The sequence below is a fragment of the Callorhinchus milii genome, unplaced genomic scaffold, assembly GCF_018977255.1.
Source record: "Callorhinchus milii isolate IMCB2004 unplaced genomic scaffold, IMCB_Cmil_1.0 Scaffold1, whole genome shotgun sequence".
Lineage (NCBI taxonomy): Eukaryota > Metazoa > Chordata > Chondrichthyes > Chimaeriformes > Callorhinchidae > Callorhinchus > Callorhinchus milii.
This window is the reverse complement of record NW_024704742.1, coordinates 103,909,111-103,921,467: the sequence shown is the minus strand read 5'-3', so window position 1 is coordinate 103,921,467 and position 12,357 is coordinate 103,909,111.

Genomic DNA, 12,357 nt, shown 5'->3' with positions numbered 1-12,357 from the left:
AAAGTTTTAATCACATGGATTTTATAAAAATCTGTGTACAGTAGAACTAAATGTATATAATTCCTTTGACACTGTTGTTTTATATCTAGATAGTGTGATCCAATGCAATGATGATTGTCAATTTTAAATTATGTGTTTAGGGGTTCAGTTCCTCTTAAGTTACATTCTTTGCTCTCAAACATTGCGCATTTTATTTTGTAATTACCCTCATGTTAATTTCTGCTTTAATTAAAAGTTCCACTCATTTATTCTAGATGTTGCAATTCACTTTTGTAAAAAATTGAGCCCAACAAACATTTTGAGCCTGTTCAAATGTACAAGAAATGTGTACTCACTTGTAATTTCACATTGTGGGTTATAATATTTTGCCCAGCTTGACTTTCCAAGTGTGTATTGTGAGACAACTTCTGTGGAGCTCAAAAGGTTATGTATAAAACAACAACAAAATTACATTTATAGAGCGCCTTTCACGGCAGGAGGACGGCCCAAAGCGTTGAACAGTCAGGTGTCGGTGCCCGAGCATGGGGGAGGGATGGTGTAGGGGTGAGGGAAGGCAGGGAGGTGGGAGGGAGACCAAAGGCACGATCGAAGAGAAGGGTCTTGAGACCGGCCTTGAAGGAGGCAAGGGAGGAAGTGAGGTGAAGGGACGTGGGATGGAGTTCCAGAGTGTGGGGGCAGAGAGGCTGAAAGCCCGGCCACGGATGGTAGGGCGAGTCGGGTGGAAGACATGGAGCAGTCCGGAGCCCAATGAACGGAGGGAGCGGGCAGGTTGGTAGGGAGTCAGCAGGTCAGAGAGGTAGGAGGGGGCAAGGCCATGGATGGCCTTAAAGGTGAGGATGAGGATCTTGAACTCAATCCTCTGGGGGATGGGGAGCCAGTGGAGTCGGGCGAGGGTGGGAGTGATGGGGTCACGGAGCCTGGTGCGTGAGTACACGAGCTGCAGTTTTGGATGATCTGCAGCTTGTGAAGGGAAGAGTTGGGAAGGCCGATGAGGAGGGAGTTCCCATAATCAAGCCTTGAGCTGACAAATGCGTGGGTGAGGGTTTTGGCAGCCTGAGGGGTGAGGCAGTGGTAGAGTCTGGCAATGTTGCGGAGGTCGTGGTAGGCAATGCCGGTCATGGCGCGGATGTGGGGGAGAAAGAATTAATCAGGGTCAAACAAGATACCCAGGTTCCTGACTGGCTCAGTGAGGTTGAGTGTGCAGCCACGGAGGCTGAGGTGCGGAGGCGCTGGCGCGAGCCAATCAGGAGGGCCTCAGTCTTGCTGACGTTGAGTTGGAGAAAGTTGGCCCAAGTCCAGGACTTGATGTTGGACAGGCAGTAGGTCAGGACGCCAGTAGTCCTGGAGTTCAGGGTGGAGGCAGAGAGAGAGAGTTGGGTGTCATCCGTATACATGTGGAAATTTACCCCATGTCTGCGGATGACGTCACCAAGGGGAAGCATGTAGAGGGTGAAGAGGAGGGGACCGAGGACAGAGCCCCGAGGAACTGTACACGAGACAGTGCGGGGGCTGGAAGAGAAGCCGTTTGCCGTGACGAAGTAGAGGTGGTGTGAAAGGTAAATTAGAAATGTTTAGTTACCATATTAAAAATTGTTTGCAAGTTTGAGAGTGCATCTCAATCTCTGAAAGAATCCCTTTTTATGATTAGTGATCGATTTACAATATCTGAAATGTATGTGTGCAGCATTTTTAAGAAAGAATCCTGCTTGAAAGGAGCAATGTAGAACTGTAGTCTCAAGTGAAAATATATTGCTACCACTCGAACGTAGCAGTTTCACCTCTGAGACAGAAGGTTGTGGTTCAAGCCCTATGTCACCCCCACCTTTGCCTGGCTCCACTGGCTCCTCATCCCTCAGAAGACAGAGTTCAAGATCTTTGACCTCACCTTCAAGGCCCTCCATGGCCTTGCTCCTTCCTACCTTTGTGACCTGCCTACCCCTTACCAATCTGTCCCTTCCCTCCACTCAGCAGGCTCCGGCCTGCTCCACATCCCCCACCTGGTCCACCCCACAATCGGCGGTCGGGACATCAGCCTCTCTGCCCCCACACTTTGGAACACCATCCCACATTCCCTTTGCCTCGCTCCCTCCCTTGCCTCCTTCAAGGTATGTCTCAAGACCCTCCTCTTCGACCAAGCCTTTGGCCACCCTCTTGCCCTCCACCCCCCCTGATCCCAACCAGTCCCCCCACTCGGGTCCAAATCCCTGACTATCCTGGGGCTTGGGATGACCTCCCGACATGAAAGGCGCTCTTACAAATGTAATTTTGTATTGTATGTCAGGATGTGGAACTCAGTCTATGTTGACACTCCAATACAGCGCTGTGTTCTCGGAGGCAACTTTGGATGAGACATTAAACTGAGGTCCAGTCTGCTCGATCAGCTGGATTTTAGAGATTCTATGGCACTGTTTGAACAACAATAAGATTACATTTGCATAGCACCGTTCACGTTGGGAGGACATCCCAAGGTGCTGGACAGTGTACAGCATTTCAGACCCAAGCTGGGGTCAGGGAGGGGGAGGGGAAGGGGGGTGGCCGATGGCATGGTCGAAGAGGACGGTCTTGAGGTGGGACTTGAAGGAGGCTAAGGAGCGGGGGGTGAGTGACTGGGGGATGGAATTCCAGAGGTTGGGGGCAGAGTCGCTGAAGGCTCTCCCGCCAATGGTGGGACCGGTGGGTCGGGGGATGTGGAGCAGGCTGGAGCCAGCTGAGCGAAGGGAACGGGTGGGTTGGTAGGGGGTTAGGAGGTCAGAGAGGTAGGATAGGGCGAGGCCATGGAGGGCTTTGTAGGTGAGGACCAGGATCTTGAACTGGATCCTCTGAAGGATAGGGAGTCGGGTGAGAGTGGGGGAGATGGGGTCACGGAGTTTGGTGCGGGAGAGGACACGGGCTGCAGAGTTTTGGATTACCTGCAGCCTGTGGAGGGAGGAGTCGGGAAGGCCGACAAGCAGGGCGTTTGCATAGTCGAGCCTGGAGGTGATGAAGGCATGAACAAGAGTTTCAGGGGCCTGAAGGGTAAGTCGGTTGATGTTACGGAGGTGAGGGAAGGCAGAGCGGGTCATGGCTTGGATGTGAAGAAGAAAAGGCAGTTGAGGGTCGAACAAGACACCGAGGCTCCTGACTGGCTGGTGAGTTGTAGTGTGCAACCATGGAGGTTGATGCTGCCAGAGCCTGAGGTGCTGAGGCGCTGGCGCGAGCCAATCAGGAGGGCCTCAGTCTTGTTCACATTCAACTGTAGGAAATTTGCCCTCATCCAGGACTTGATGTCCGACAGACAGTCTGTCAGGACAGCAGTGGTCCTGGAGTTGAGCATGTCTGCGGATGATGTCACCAAGGGGGAGCATGTAGATATTAAAGGAGAGGGCCAAGGACGGAGCCCTGGGGGGACGCCAGATGTGACAGTGCAGGGGCTGGAGGAGAAACTGTTAGAGGCAACGAAGTGGAGATGGTGAGAGAGATAAGAATCAAACCAGGCAAGTGCAGATTCGTGAAGATTTGAGTAAAGAGGAGAGGCGATGTATGAGGACGGAGTGGTCGACAGTGTCGAAGATGGCAGAGAGGTCTAGGACAACAAGGAGGCAGAGGGAGCCCTGATCACAGATATTCAGAATGTGATTAGTGACTTTGACCAGCGCTGTTTTCGTGCTGTGGGCAGCGCGGAAGCCGGATTGAACGGGTTCAAAGAGAGAATGGCGGGAGAGAAAGGAAAGGAGCTGGGACGTGATGATTCGTTCCAGGACCTTGGAGAGGAATGGAAGATTAGAGATGGGGCGGTAGCTGGAGAGGAGGAATGGATCCAGGGAAGGTTTTTTCAGGATGGGGGTGATAGCGGCTGTTTTTAGGGGGTGGGAACTGAACTGGTGCTGAGGCGCTGGCGCGAGCCAATCAGGAGGGCCTCAGTCTTGTTCACATTCAACTGTAGGAAATTTGCCCTCATCCAGGACTTGATGTCCGACAGTCTGTCAGGACAGCAGTGGTCTTGGAGTTGAGGGTAGAGGCAGAATGATAGAGTTGGGTGTCATCCACATACATGTGGAAGTTGACCCCATCTTTCGAAAAGAGAAAAGGGGTTTCTTAAAGAGGCTTGGCCAAGAATTCTCTTAATAAAAGTAATCAATTACTTCATGGCTGTTTGAGGGATACTGTTGTGTGCAATTTGGCTGCCACATTTGCCCACAAAATATAGTACAGTTGCTGCACTTTACAGGATATCCTGTGAAAAGCTCAGGCATCCTCCCAACATGAAAATGCTTTATCAAATCCTTTTACTGTTTGTTTGACATCCAGAACTCAACAACAACAACTTGCACTTATATAGTGCCCTCCATGCAGGGTAGTGGCTCAGAGCGTTTAACAGTGGTGGAGCCTGACTCTGAGCTGGGGGAGGGGGCAGAGTCAGGCTCTGAGTTCATGACTCCGACCCTTGCTCACCTTCACTGACTCCCCATCCTCCAATGGATCAAAATCTTTGTCCTCTTTTAAACCCCTGCACTGTCTTGCCATCCTACCTCTGTGATGACCTGCAATTCTCAACCCTGGTCGCTTCCTTTGATGATTGAACAACTGGTTTCTTGTCAATTGCTGACCACCCCCACCACCAATTTGGTAGGTGAGCTTTAATCTGTTCTGGAGCACCACCCTCGCCCCCCTCCCTCCTCACCTTCAAAATCTCCCATCAAAATGTTTCTGTTTGATCGTTTTCAGACCAATTGGGCTCCCAGATGATTCCGTGAAATGTTTTGAGATGTCTTCTGAGCATAAAAAGTTCTATATGAATTTTTAGCTGTATCTATAGTTGAGCAAGGTGTTGCTCCTCCCCTGAATCAGAAGGTTGTTAGTTCAAGCCCCACACCTCTGGACTTCCTGCTCAGTGTAGGTGGAGATTCCAATGAAGTGCAGGGGGAGTGATGCATTAACAGTTATTGTGTTTTGGGATGAGATGTTGGAATGAGGTCCTGCCTGTCTGTTCAGGTGGATCTTAAGAGCCCCCATGGTACTAGTCAAAAAGAGATGGAAGTTTCTCCTGCCAAGAATCCTCTAGATATTGGTCATTCATAATTGGTTGTTTGTGGGACATTGTTGCTGCTGGATCCATTCAAATTTTCAAGACTGAGGTAGATAGATCTTTGTTAGGTAAAGGTATCAAGGGATATGGGGCAAAGGCAGATAATTAGAGTTGAGTGTAGATCAGCCAACATCTAATAGAATGTCCGAACAGGCTCAAGGGGCTGAATGGCCGACTCCTGTTCATCTGCTTGCAACTTAGCTGCCATATTGCCCTACAAATAGTCACCGCACTTTACAGAAACACTGTGAAGCACTTTGAGACGTTTAAAAGTCTCGGCTTTATATCAAATAGGATTATTAAATTGGATCAACCCCAGAACATGCAGAATGGTACAATTTATGGATATAATTTTGTTTTACAAACAGCATACGGTATTAACAATAAAAATTGCATTTAGTTTAAAATATAGAAACACTTTAATTATGGAGACAAAGTTTGAAAATATTAATTATAATGTCCAACCCTGATACTTACTATTATTACAAGGTTAAAAATTGAATAAAACAAGTGTTATAGTTCTCCAGAAGAGGTCACTGTAAGCCTACCAAGCACAAGACTGATGATCTGACCTGTTCTTATATTTCATCTGTGTTTTTTTTCAGACAAAATAAACAGACTGAAATTTAAGGTACACTGTGTTTATATTTGTGTGTCTGTCCGTAAGAGAGATGTACTCAAACCTATAATAATAATATTATAAGATGAGGCAGGCTTTCATTCCTTTCTGAACAACAAACTAACATTTACTTTAGTGCACAGGGTCTGCTGTTTGTAATAATAATCCTTGTATTTGATTATAGTATCTTTCATTTCTTAAATAGCTTCTTCACAAGATTTACTGTAGTGACTGAGTATTTAGGTGAGGTGAGTTCTGTAATTGTTGAGTGCTTTGAGATGCTACACGATGTGAAGGGTATATGAATGCAAGTTATTGTAGTTGTATTTGGCAAGACACTTTGGTTGGTTCCCAGAAACTTTCATATCCAAGTAGTGTGTGATGGTAGTCCTGTTTGTCAATGAAGGTTGATTATTTGGCATGGTTCAGAGGTGGAAAAGAATGCTTGAATCAAGGCAGTATTTGATACTGTGACCTATTTTTTTACATTCAGGCCAAGTATTTTGAACTTTGGATCCAGGACCAAAAGATATGGAAAAATTGTTGGTGTCTTATTCTATTATAATAAATATACATTACTATCTGCGGGATTGTTGGCTGGAATACCAGGAGACGGGTCGTGCCTTGGGATTTTAACATCCAGTTAACAGACAGTAGAATGTTAGTTTAATGTCTCATCCAAAGGATCCCACCACTGGCACTTTAGCACTCCTCCAACACTTCAATGCTACCCCAACACTGTACCGAATCAGCCTAGACTGAGTTGACGGACATCAGAGCCTGGATGAATGCAATTTTTCTGCAGATGAATGTTGACAAAATGGAAACCATACTCCTTGGCTCCTGTCAACATCTTCTCCCTGTGGCTCTGACTTTCTCAACCTTCCCGGCCTATCCCTCAGACTCACCGACACACCTGTCGCAACATAGGCGTCAGGTTTGACCCAGAAATATCCTTCCTACCCCAGATTCGACCAGGAACATTTTCTCCACCTCCTTCACATCCCGCCTCGCTGGTCTCCCCAGCTCCGCTATCCACAAAATCGAGTTAATGCAGAACTACTCACTCGCACTAAACTCCGTAGTGCATCACACCAGTTCTTGCCAGGCTCCACTGGCTTCCTATCGCCGAACGGATTGATTTAAAAATCCTCATGTTTGTCTTCAAGTCCCCAAATGTCCAGGCAGCAACCTTCCTCTCTGACCTGTTTACACCCCAATCCACAACCCATTGCCTTTGCTTGACTGGCTTTGGCTTCCTGCTTGTCCCTGATGCCCTCCGTTCCATCATTGGCTACTGCACTTTCAGCCACTATGCCCTGGAACACTCACTCAATCTCTCTGCCTGCCCCCTCCTTCCTATCTTCAGTTCATGCCTGAAGACCTTCCTATTTGACTATGTTTGCAGTCACACCCACCACCCCCTGGCTTGGGGCAGGATCCATTACTGCCAAGTGATCTGAGACGTTACCCTGTGTGAGAAGTGCTATATAAATTTAAGTTATTGTTGAGTTCAGAATTCTGAAGTTATATCAAAAGCAAGGATTATTATTACTGATTTAAAGGATGTGGTTTGAACTTTTCAATGCAGGGAGAGAAAGTGGCTAATAATAATAATAATACTTGCATTTGATATAGGGCCTTATTATGTCTTCGAGACGTCTCAAAGCACCTCACAGAATATACTGTATATTTTTTGTGCAAAACGTTTGAAGTTTTTAGAAGCGATCTAATGGTTTAATAAGTATACTACTGGAAACGTTTGCAATAGGTAGAGTAAGGTTGCAATAGGAATCAAGGGGATGCATTCAGCTGCCTCTGCCCTCCCAACCACTACTCCCTCCCCTTCTCCCCCCACACTCCGACCCCTACCCATCCCTCCCTCCACATTTTTAAACCTGTCACCCCCTCCTCTCTCATCACCACCATATCCAACATGAAACACACAACCTGCTCCCTTGGCCCCATCCCCATCTCTCTCCTTATCTCCCAGCTCCACCTCCTCACCCCTCTACTCTCCCGACACCATCAATCTCTCCCTATCATCTGGCACTGTTCCCATCCTCCTAAAAATAGCTATAATCACCCCCATCTTGAAAAAACCTTCCTGGACCCATCCCTGCTTTCAAACTATCGGCTCATCTCCAACCAACCTCCCTTTTCTTTACAACGTCCTTGAAAGAGTTGTTGCTTCCCAGCTTTGTGCATTCTCTCCTACCAGTTACTTCACAAGCCCCTCCAATTGGGTTTCTGTGCTGCTCATTGAAACTAGTCAAGGTCACAAACGACAACCTGTCCATCTGTGACCAGGACTCCCTCTGCCTCCTCATCCTCCTCGACCTCTCTGCTGCCTTCAATACCATGGACCGCTTCATCCTCCTCCACCATCTCCTCTCACCTCAACCTTCAAGGTTCTGTCCTTGAATGATTCAGGTCTTATCTCTCACAACATCTCCAATTTGTCTCCGCCAACAGTTTCTCTTCCAGCTCCCGCACAGTCTTGTGCGGTGTTCCTCAGGGCTCTGTACTCGATCCCCTCCTCTTCAACCTCTACATGTTCCCTCTTCGTGACATCATCCGCAGACATGGGGTCAACTTCCACATGTATGCAGATGACACCCAGCTCTATCTCTCTGCCTCCACCCTCGATTCCAGGACAACTGATGTCCTGACAGACTGCCTGTCAGACATCACGTCCTGGATGAGAGCCAACTTTCTACTGCTGAATGCCAGCAAGATGGATGCCCACCTGATTGGTGCGCATCAGTGCCTCCACATCTTAGGCACTGCCAACATCCATGGACGCACACTCTACCTCACCAAGCCAGTCAGGAACCTGGATGTCTTGTTTGACCCTCAACTGTCCTTTCTCCCCCACATTTGTGCCATGGCCTGCTCTGCCTTCCCCCACCTCTGCAACATTGAACGAGTCCGCCACTGTCTCACCCCTCAAGCCGCCAAAACCCTCATTCACGCATTCGTCACTTCAAGGTCCGACTACAAAAACTCCCTACTTGTCGGCCTCCCCAACTTTTCCTTCCACAAGTTTCAGATCATCCAGAACTTTGAGCTTGTGTCCTCTCCCGCACTAGGCTCCATGACCCCATCACACCCATCACCTCCTGGCTCCACTGGCTCCCCATCCCTCTGAGGATAGAATTCAAACCCCATGTCCTTACTTTCAAGGCCCTCGACGGCCTTGTCCCCTCCTACCTCTCTGACCTGCTAACCCCCTATCAACCTGTCCGCTCCATCCATTCAGTGGACTCCAGCCAGCTCCATGTCTCCCATCCAACCCGTCCTACCATTGGCAACGGGCTTTCAGCCTCTCTGCCCCCACCCTCTGGAACTCCATTCCACAATCCCTTTGCCTTGCTCCCTTCCTCGCCTCCTTCAAGGCACGACTCAAGACCCTCCTTTTCGACCATGGCTTCAGCCACCATCCTACCTCTCTGTCCTCTCTCACCCCAACCCTGCCCCCTCCCACGCTCGGGTCCTGATCCTCGACTGTTCATCGCCTTGGGACGTCCTCCTGATGTGAAAGACGCTTTACAACTGTAATGTTGTTGTTGTAAGGTGAGAACATGCTGGGATTTGAAGATCAAAACAATGTTCTTAAGTCCTACACTTTGAGATACTGTGTAATTTACACCTACTGAAACAACCCATTCAAAGTTCATGCTTAAACTTAATTTTATAAATGGTTTGTAAAAAACACTGGAGTCTGCTGAATGGAGGGAGCGGACAGATTGATAGGGGTTTAGCAGGTCCAACCAATTTTACGAATGGTTTATGATATTTTTCATCAAATGTTTCGATAATTTTTATCTGAATCCCAAGTTCAAATGCTGTTTCTATAATATATAATAATCCTTGCATTTGATATATCGCTTTTTCACATCTTCTAGATGTTCAAAGTACTTCACAAAATATACTGTAAAGTGAATTGACTGTATTTGTGGGTGAAACGCCTTGTTCTCTCTCTATATTTGAGAGAGAGAACAAGAGACAAAAATGAACTAGATAAGTTCTGTCTGCTAAAAAGACTCGGGGCTATTAGACAAACATGACACATCAGGAAAGATGGATATATTAAATATGTATACTATCAGATTCAAATGTAGTGTAATGGTGTAATTGAAGACCAAACCACAGTAATCCTCACATTTGATATACCGTACCACCTTTCACACGATTTTTTAGTGCTTCATAGGATTATTGTAAAATGTCGACTATTTGTAAGTGAACATGGCAGCCAATTTGTGCACAGCAATACCCCAGCCATAAAAACAGCCATAAAATAATTGACCAATTTTATCTGAGGAATCTGGTAATCTCCATTCTCTTTTTCTCTTAGCGCCCGAGATGCTATCCCGAGTGAAGATAAATTCAAGTTGTTGTTGTTGCTGAATAGTGCAATGGGATCTTTAACATTCACCTGAACAGGTAGACCGGTTCCTAGTTTAATATCTCATCCCAAGGACGCCACCTCCAACAATGCAGCTCAAGGTATCAATGTGGGGCTTCAAATTTATTCTTATTAAAATAATAATCCTTGCTTTTGTTATGAGCCTTTGTTGATAATGACTTGAAGCAGTTTTTTTTGTGAAATGTACTTGCTGTATTTGTAATAATAATAATCCTTGCATTTGATATAATGCCTTATCATGTCTTTGAAGCAACAACAAAATTACATTTATATAGTGCCTTTCACATCAAGAGGACGTCCCAAGTCACTAGACAATCAGTGTTTCAGACCTGAGCTGGGGATCGGGATCAGGGCATGGGGGGAAGGAGAGTGGCCGAAGGCACGGTCGAAGAGGAAGGTCTTGAGACAAGTCCTGAAGGAGGCAAGGGAGGTGGTGAGGCGGAAGGACTGCCGATGGGCACAGAGTGACTGAAGGCTTGCCTGCCAATGGTGGGGTGGGTGAGGTGTGGGACATGGAGCAGGCCGGAGCCTGCTAAGCAGAGGGTGCGGGCAGGTTGGTAAGTGGGTTAGGAGATCACAGAGGTTGGGGGAGCAAGGCCATGGAGGGCTTTGAAAGTGAGGACCAGGATCTTGAACTGTATCCTCTGTGTGATGGGAAACCAGTGGAGTCAGGCGACGATGGGGGTGATAGGGTCATGGAGCCTGGTGTGGGAAAAGACACGGGCTGCAGAGTTCTGGATGATCTGCATTCAGGCTCAACTATACCAACGCCCTGCTCGTCGGAAGGCTGACAAGCAGGGCATTGGTATAGTTGAGCCTGGATGCAATGAAGGCATGTATAAGGGTTTCAGTGGTTTGAGGGGTGAGGCAGTAGCAGAATCTGGCAATGTTGCGGAGGTGGGGAAAGGCAGAGCAGGTCATGGCACAGATGTGGGGGAGAAAGGACAGTTGAGAGTCAAACAAGACGCCTAGATTCCTGACTGGCTTGGTGAGGTGTTGTGTGCATCCATGATGCTGGTAGTGTCTGAGACATCTCAAAGTGCTTCACAGAATATACTGTAAAACAATTTAACTGTATATTTTGTGAGCGAAACGCAGCAGCTAATTGCACAAACAGTTGTGGACTGAGTGACCAATGTATTATTTTATTTTGAAAGAATTATTACCGCTGGAAAAGCAGTGTATTTTTAAAAAAAATGCTTTAGCGCATTTCATTTAATAAATATACAAAGAGTGCTTTCACTACCTGGGTACCATGTAGTGTTGCCTTCTTGTTATGTCAAAAATAGACTCGGTAGGAAAGGTTAGGTTGAGTTTAAGTTATGGTGGAATGAAATAACAATAGTGTTTCTACATCACAAGATATATTAAATAAATGAAAAAGTGCACTTCTGCCTTAGCAATGATCAATTTGTGGTCTGCTTCGCTTTAACATAAGTTTTGTTACCCAGGTAATAAAGACACTCTTTGTATAATTTGGTAGATGCATTTTTTTTTTCAAAATTTAGGAACATAGAAATCTACAGCATGGAAGGAGGCCATTTGGCTCATCAAGCCTGCACCAGCTCAGAAAGCAAAGATATTCCTTCAATTCAACCGTTCTGCCTACAAAATACAGTCAATCCACTTTATAGTATATCATATGAAGCACACTGAGTCGTCTCTACGAACGTGATGAGGTGCTATATCAAATGCAAGGATTATTATTATTATTTTCCCCATCCCCTTCCAGCCCTTCTCTTTCATATGCCCGTCCACTTCCCTCTTGAAAGCTACAATGCACTCTACCTTCACCAACCTGCTGGGCAGGGCATTCCACATCCCAACTACTCTCTGGGTGAAGAAATTCTTGCTAAGTTCTCTTTTCGCTGTTGTGGCTATCGTATATCTGCCCCCTCGTCACCGACTCGCCTATCAGTGGAAATAACCTTCCTCTACTCCTAATAAAACCCATCATGATTTGCTTATTTATAAATTGTTCTGTTTCTCCAACCTCTCTCTCGCTCTCTTACGTGATTGTCCAGCACCTTGGGACGTCCTCCCGATATGAAAGGCGCTATACAAATGTAATGTTGTTGTTGAGCGCCGAACCATTTCCCACTCCTCTCTGGGTTAGAAGTGGTGATGGGCAGGAATGCCAGAAATTACAATACATTTGTAGCCATAAGTCAACCAAATATTAGCCCAATATTATGTGTTGGCTTCTATGGGTAGCAGAGCGGCTGGTTTCGGCCGGTGTTTTTG